The sequence below is a fragment of the Capsicum annuum genome, chromosome 7 (genome assembly GCF_002878395.1).
Source record: "Capsicum annuum cultivar UCD-10X-F1 chromosome 7, UCD10Xv1.1, whole genome shotgun sequence".
Lineage (NCBI taxonomy): Eukaryota > Viridiplantae > Streptophyta > Magnoliopsida > Solanales > Solanaceae > Capsicum > Capsicum annuum.
The window spans coordinates 142,386,480-142,395,381 of record NC_061117.1 but is presented as its reverse complement, the minus strand read 5'-3'; positions in this window follow the sequence as shown (position 1 = coordinate 142,395,381).

The following is an 8,902-nucleotide window of genomic DNA, read 5'->3' as shown; positions in this document are numbered from 1 at the left end:
AACTTTGGTGCAATATGTATTATTCCCGCTTTCATTAATGCATCCTTCCCTAGCTGAGCTATACTTGCAATATATATTCACACATTATAGTTGAAATATTCCTTTTCAAGGAAAATTACATATTTATTAAATATGTTGAGTTATCGATCTCAACCAAACACACTTCCGTCTTACTTCATGAATGACTATTATTTATGCTAGATTTGAAGAAGTGATAGCTCCTGTTTGCTTTATCGAACGTCATGATGTAGTTGTATCTCTATATGTTAGTAGCCCATTTGAGACCGAATTTCATGTGGATAAGATAAATACCTTTTCAATATATGTTTATTGATGAACAAATATTTCATTTGTCAACAACTCAAAGTACATATCCAGTAATACACATTGTTAGCCTTTTGAAGGAGAAGCATTCACATTCCTAATCCGGTAAGATCGGATGACTTTCTTTGCCCCAGTTTGGCGAATCACATCCCTACACAACAACATTCTTTATTAATTGAAGAAATAATTGGAAAATAAAAAAAACAAGTACAAAAATGAGTACTAACCCCCCTATCCTAACAAAATCCCAATAGGAAGAACTAGCAACTCATAAAGATAGTAAACAAAAATATACCAAAATCTCTATCAATTTGATTCATGAAAAATAAAGAGAATGCAAATCACACTTTAAGTTCCAATGAATCCTCAATGGGATTTGTCAATTCTTCACTTTGGAGTTTCTCTAATTAATTCTTGCCTTAAATTAGTATAAATTCAAGCTCCAAGCTTCAAGTGATAAACCCTAAACTAAGGATAGGATAATACGTAAGATAAAAGATTGGATGAAAAATGAGCTAAAACCCCATATTTAAGTCCCAATTCCATATTTGCCAAATATTACAAAAATGCCCTTCAAACTTTTCTGCTCTATCGTGATCTTGATCCCATGACTGTGATCACGGTAGTCATATTGCGATGGCCCTTTGGTTGATTTGTTGACTGACAGCGATAGTGATCCTCAGTCCGCGATCGCGGTAACTGAGGGCCGACTTCTGGCCCTGTAATTTCAGTTTTTGTTTTTTTTCCTCTCATTTCTTCTCTTTCACCTTCTCCTTAGCTCATTTTTATCAAGTTTCGTTGATCATCTTCTCATTTACTTTTACCCACACAAATGAGCATTAAGTAAGAAAGTACAACAAATCAATGAAGAAGCATGATAATTTGTGCTTAAAAGATGCTAGTAAGTTGTCAAATTAAGGACTTATCAGTCCCTCTTTTCATTGTCACACCACTATATAGTGTGGTTGGCTGCAAAATATGCATACCCAATAAGGACAACTCCTTTTGTTGATTACAATTTATTAGGTAATGATATCTTGATCACCGACATAAAGGTGGCGGAGTAGTATAAGAAGTTATTAGATAGACTTGGTGTTACCATTTCAGAATCGAAATCAATAATTTCTGATAATGGTACCATCGAGTTTGCCAATAGGTATTGGACTAAGTCCATGTAAGTGGATTATCTCCCATATCTCTTCGCTCATCAGTTTCCTGTAGGAAAACTCTTGGTCTTTGCAATCTCGCAACCAAGTATTCAATAAATATTACAGTTTTACAAAGGATGGGAAGAGTAGGATATAGGTTTCATTCACGTCTTTACTCTACCCAGTCAAAACGATGAGATTGATTGAAGGCTGCTGCTCGAAAGCCAGGCAGGTCACATCTTCTACCTTTAAAATATTGGATTAGCGGGGTTAAGCCCCTCAAACCTTATCTGAAGGGAAAGTTAGTGGATTATATTTAAACGGAGTTAAAACCTAAGGAGATACGACTCTTCCTAAAAGAGTTGGTGTTTAGTGGTGAACGAGAAATTCTTGAACGCATTGTTTTACTAGTAAGAAACTAGTGACTTCTTTCAGGCCATTAACTATAAATTGCACGAGGTATCACAGTGGGGCCTGTCTTCTGCCCGGTCGAGAGAACAAATATCGAGTCGACGTTCATCGTGCTATATATCGTTCGTTATCCCTACTTGGGAATGACATCACTCCCTTTTGACTTTCTTAGAAGAGGCAATGCTTCGGAATGTGACTAGGCGCCTCCCTTTCTTTAAAGTTTTCTAGTTCGACTAAGGTTATGGGTGAAACAATGGTTGAAATTGATCTCATGGTACTATATTATCGCTTTATCAGTAGAAGTAACCATTTATCAATTAATGGAAGTTCCTATGTGTAGCAGATCCTTGAAAAAATCAAACTTTGACTATGTTTTAGTTAAGTTTAGTTTGATCTGGAAATGTTACGACATGGGAGAAGTGTGGGATATAACAACCACACCAAGGTGGTTGTTAGATCTTGCTACCTCCATTTAGTTTGATATATGGATACAGGGTGGGTTCTCAGGGGTCGATTTCTTAATGGCACCGGTTGACCTACCATCGCTGGTGAAAGGACACAGGACATCAAAATTTAGATGCATCTAAGCACGTAGTCCCTCTTGGTAAAATCCCAGAAATAGGGGTCTATTAGCATAGTGTAAATAATTGGGTTCTTGCCTTGAAAGGATATCTATCTAATCCAATCGATTGCATAAAGCCCACAGTAGTAATAGAACCAGGGAAAGTATACAAAAAAAGTAAAAAGTACATGACCCTTAACCTATAAGAATGCGTGACAATGAACTCCACCCAATTTTGATTAGGACTATACCCACTACTAAAGTCGTTTTTTACAGCTACATAATCCAAAATAATGCAGGGTAAAGCCATAAAAATTGAGCTTACACGAACCAAGCTATGAAAAGACTTTTGGGTAGCCATTCTTCCATCCATCCATACATAGTCTTTTAATCTAAGATTAAAATTATTCCATATTTTATTGCTAAAATAGTCAACCAAGAATTTCCCACATAAGACACTAATATACCACTTCCGTGAGTCATAGTTCCATCTCTTAAGTTCTTAGTAGGGGTACAAAATGAGATCATAATGGATAAGTCGAGACCTAACAAAAGAGTTAAACCTAAAGTCTCACGAAAGACTAGGTCATTACTGAACGATCCCTGTTTACTAAGAAACTTTAGGGTGGATTCTAATGAAGGAGGGTGTTCATATCGAAGTCTGAACTAGAGCCTATAGTAGTACAAAGTCTGGAGTAGGTCCCTGTCTAGTGGTTTTTGAATAGATCAATCCATTCTTTGGCTGTCTCTTTTAGGCCTATTCTAGGCCTTCTGTCTCTAAGCAAACTGAACCGACGGGATGCCTAGTTAACAGACGTCACGAGGAAGCGACTTTAGCTAGTGAAGCAAGGCTGCACATATCAAACCATATCTTTATCTTACTGAACCGAGTGAGGTATAGATAGATTATACCACAACTTGTGTTGTGGCGAGATGAAGGGACAAAGCCAAAGGCTCCCTTTCTTGCTTTTTCTTATCGGACAAGAAGGATTATTAGACTTATTAATTATTAATAGACTATAGCGAACCATAGGGCTACTAGTAAAGATAAGCTAAGGCATTTGAGAGTTACCTCTGGGAGGTGTTTTCAAGGGAAGGCGGACTCCGTAGCTACGAATCGGGCACTTGCTTCATTAAAAACCTTACCAAAAAAATTTCGTGGGACAAAACCTCAGCTAAGGAAAAAAGAGTACAACACGTATTATACTTGGATCGATTAAAACATAACTTCACAATTGCAAATAATGCTCCACAATTCTTAAGTGCACTAACTATACTAAAACATGGTACTTACTAACCATTTTCATGAGATTACTTTATAACCTTTTAAAAATTCTTCTAGGATTTTCATATAACCTGTCATCTAGATAAACATGACAATAATTCATTAAACATATTTAATCTTTTTAGTATCATCAGACTGAAACATACATTATTTCATCCATCATAGAAGAATACTTTTCCCACAATAATATCAGGAACTTTGTGCAACCTTGATTTCCCAAGGCACAAGTCATACTTTATATCTTAAGTATTTAACTATTAACATAATAACTCATTGTACCCCACTAGCATTTTACCTTCGTTCTTTGGATTATAAGTCCAATACTCACTTTTCAAGTGAAACTAACTACTTGAATTAGGTACTTTTATTTGACCAATAATTTATTTGTCTATATTTTTTGACAAATTTGTATTCAACATTATCAATACTATTTATAATGTTGAGCGCTATGTTATATAAAAATATCATCGATGATTGTTTGATATTGATTTCAATAAGAAATAACTTATGAAGATCTCTTCATATTCATTACTATTTGGGTATTTGAACCTTTGCCAAGTTTTTTTAAAGTGTTTTTTCTGTAATCCTTCAAAGCACTTGCCTCATTATCATGACCATCTTGATCATTTGCTCCTTTCCTTCTTCAAGGAGTTTTACCTTTGGAATCAATTGATCTATCATGCTTCAGGTATGCCATAGACTCTATCCTTTTACAGACTTTTCATTAGAGCATTTATAGTTGAATTATCATATAGAGTCAAGAAACACATCAAAAAATTAGCTTGCAAAATTTTGCAAATGAATTATCTCTTGAACTTCAATTTCATATATATACCTTTTATGAGGATCTGGATAAATTATTTCATACATAATTTTCAACTATCAGTCATCTCTCTCCTAGTGTTAGGAAATCTAATATTTATCTCAATCTTATTTTAGAATCTATTTTTGTGCGTTGTGGTGAAGCAATTGAATCATATGTCGTACATTCATATTTTTCGATGAATTATTCAGTTCCTAAGGAAGCCTTGTTGACTTGATGTATACAAATGTTGTTATATTTTAAATGACATATCTCATACCGAATTTCTTTTGGAAGATCTATTCTCATAATCAATGATTTAGATATAATTAGAGGCATACAATTTTTGCTAAACTAACCCACATTATTAACATAATTTATAGTTTGGAATTATGCTCTTAACTTAATAATATAAGAAAACAACTTTGCAAAAATCAAATTACAAGTTAACAGAAAAGCACATGTGGCCATTGTGAGAAATAATGGGAAAATATTATTGAATTATGTAATTACATTATTAAATTGATGCCATATTGATAGACACAACATTTCAATCCTTTTTCAATTAGGATTCTATATACTATTCCTATTCTACTCATATTCTAACACTCCCTCTCAAGATAGTACATACAAGTCATATGTACCTAGCTTGTTACAAATGTAATTAAGACGAGGACTAGTGAAGGACTTAGTGAAGATATACATAAGCTGATCACTTGACGTCTCAAATTTTATAACAATATCCTCTGGAGTATCTTTTCTCTGATAAAGTGACAATCAATCTCTATGTGCTTAGTCCTCTCACAAAACACTGGATTTGATGTGATAGGAAGGGCTTCTTGATTATCACAAACAAGTTCCATCTTACTGGTTTATCTGAATTTTAGTTCTCTCAGCAATTGTTTGATCCAAACTACCTCACAAGTTGCTACAAACCTTGCTTGATATTATGATTCCACACTATATCGAGAAACCACACTCTGTTTCTTACTCTTCTAGGACACTAAATTATCTCTCACTAAAACACAATATCCATATGTAGAATGTCTATAAAAATGTGATCCTACCCGATCAGCACATGTATATCCAATGATATGCTCATGGCCTCGATACTCAAAGAGTAGTCCTTTAGTTGGAGATGACTTTATATATCGCAAAATATGAACAACTGCATCCTAATGACTATCACGTGGGGAAGTCATAAACTGACTCACAATATTCATAGAAAAGGATATGTCAAGTCTAGTCACTATGAGATAATTCAACTTTCCAACTAACCGCCTATACCTTTCAGGATCACTGATTGACTCCCCTATTCCTGGAAGATTTTTAGCATTCAAATCAATTGGAGTGTCAATGGGTCTACATCCTATCATTCCTATCCACTCAAGAATCTCTAAGGCATACTTGCGTTGTGAATCTAGATTGAGCAACCTCAATACCTAAAAAATAATTCTGTCCATCGAGATATTTAGTCTGAAAATATTGAAAGAGATGTTGCTTCAAATTAGTGATACCATCTTGATTATTGCTCGTGATAACATTATCATCAACATAAACTACTAAATAAATACACAAATTTGGTTGAGAATGCCGATAAAACACTGAATGATCAGCTTTACTATGAATCATACCAAACTCCAGAATTACTGTGCTAAAATATCCAAACCAGGCTCGAGAGGACTATTTCAGACCATAGAGTGACTTACACAATCAATATACAAGCTAATATACTTCCCATGAGCAATAAAACCAGGTGGTTTCTCCAAGTAAACTTCTTCTTAAAGATTACAGTGTAGAAAAGACTTCTTTGTCCAACTAATAAATATGCCAATGAAGAACGATATCCATAGATAGAAAAAATCAGACATATGTTATTTTATCTATGGGAGAGAAAGTATCACTATAACTAAGCCCAAAATTTGTGCATATTCTTTGGGAACAAGACGAGCCTTAATCCAATCAACTTGATCATCTGGAGCGACTTTGACTGTATAAATCCAACAACAAGCAAAAGTAGATTTACCTGTAAGAAGGGAAACAAGCTCCCAAGTACCATTGTATGTAAAGAAGACATCTCATCAATCATAGCTACTTCCATTCTGAATGGGAAAGTGCTTCACCTGTAGTTTTAGAAATAGAAATAGAAGACAGAGATGATATAAAAGAAAAATGAGATGATGATAGACAATGATAACTCAAGAAAATATAACCTGGGTTAGAATTATGGGTGAATCTTATACCTTTTTGAAGTGCAATTAATTGTCTAGGAGGAGGCAAGTCCACATTAGAGATAACTTCAGGTACATGACATAAATTATCTTGGACTAATGCTAGACGGTGGTGGTGATATAAGTCAAAAGTGGTGGCACTACAGCTGGAGATGTAGAAGTAACTGTAGATTCCTCAAAGGTTAGTGTGGGTAAGACTTGAGATATGGTTAAGAGATTAGAGATATCAAGATGAACAAGAAATGTATATTAAGATTGGGATTCAAATAATGTGACATCGGTGGACATAAATTAGCAACCTAGGTCAGGTAACTAGCATCGATACACTTTTCGAACTCGAGCGTAACCAACGAAGACACATTTGAAAGCACGAGAGGCTAATTTATCTTTTTATGGGGCTAAGTTATGAACAAAATATGTGCTCTCAAAAATACGAGGGGCGAGAGATGCGACTAAGAAAATAATATAGAATAGGGAACCTGAAATTGAATTGGAAATGGTGGCATTCTATTAATTAGATAGCAGGCTACGAGGACTGTATCACCCCAAAAATGCAGTGAAACATGGGATTCAATGAGAAGAGTGCGAGTAGTCTCAATGAGATACCTATTTTTTATTTCTGCCATACCATTCTGCTGAGGAATGTATGGACATGATGTCTGGGGACTAATTCCTTGGTGAGTCATAAATTCGTGAAACTGAGAGGATAAGTATTCTAAGTCATTATCACTATGAAAAGTATGAATAGAAACACCAAATGAATTTTGTATTTCAACACAAAAAACTTTTGAATATAGAAAATAACTCAGAACTTTTATTCATTAAGAAAACCCAAGTATATCTTGAAAAATCATCAACGAAACTAACAAAGTAAAAAAATTCTAAGGGTAAAGTAAAAAAAATTATAAGGGTGAACTGACTCTTCTAGGACCCCAAATATCATAATGAACTAATGAGAAAATAGACTTTGAACTACTCTCAATACTACATGAAAATATAGCATGGTGGTGTTTCCCAAGTTGACATGACTCGCAATCTAATGTGGATAAACTAGAAAAACTAGGTACCATCTTCTGTAGTTTGGATAGACTCAGATGGCCTAAATGTTTGTGAACAAGGTCTGAAAAATCTGTAACAGAGCATGCTGTGAAGGAATTTGAAAATGTATGATGGTAAAGGCCTTGTGATTCATGTCTTGTTCTAATCAGTTGTCATGTACTTCGATCCTGTATTATCAAAGAATCATTAAAAAAGTTATACTACAATGAAAGACACTTGGCCAACGGCTTACGAATGCAGTATTAAAAGGACAAAGAAGGACATAGAGAACGGAGTCTAAAGTGACAGAAGATAGAGTTTTGGCTTGTCCAACTCCTTTTAATATTGTTCAGATCCCATTGGCTAAAGTAATAGCAAGAAGAGATTGTGAATAAACAATATTAGACAACAATAATTTATTACCAGAAATATAATCAAAAGCACCCGAATCCAGAAGCTATGATCCAAAAATAGAGATTGTGCAGTTGAGGCTATTGGTAGAGATATATGCTTACTTGCTCGATATTTAAGATATTCATTATATTTCTTGTCTGATAAATACACCCATTGATCATTTGTGGTGTCAGACTGAGCAAAATGAGTACATTCAGGTGGTGACCATGTAAAGAATAACACAGTCCACGAGTATATCCAAGCCTATAACAATAACTACACTTAGGTCGAGAATAACATACATGACGAGCGTGTCCAAGCCTTTTACAATAACAACACTTAGGTCGAGATCTTTCAAATTGATTTCTCCTCATTGATTCTTCATGGACTGTGACGTTTGATTTTCTGATCTCCTCAATAAGGGTTTAGATTTAATCATAGCAAAAATGACCAGTCACCAAAAATATTGGTCAGTCTCTAAAAAAATTGAATTTGATTGTCAAAAATTAGTCGAAATTAAGAAATTGCTAAAGGAACAACCTTAGAATGAAGAGGCGAGGCTACTGAAAAAAACTGCCGAATTCAGGGTTCCGATGATTGAAATAGAAAAAAACCTAACAAAATCTAAAAAAAGGAATTGGTCAAAGCAGAATAGCTGGGTAACCCTAAAAGAAAAAGAACAACCTAAAAAAGCCGATCGAAGAATAA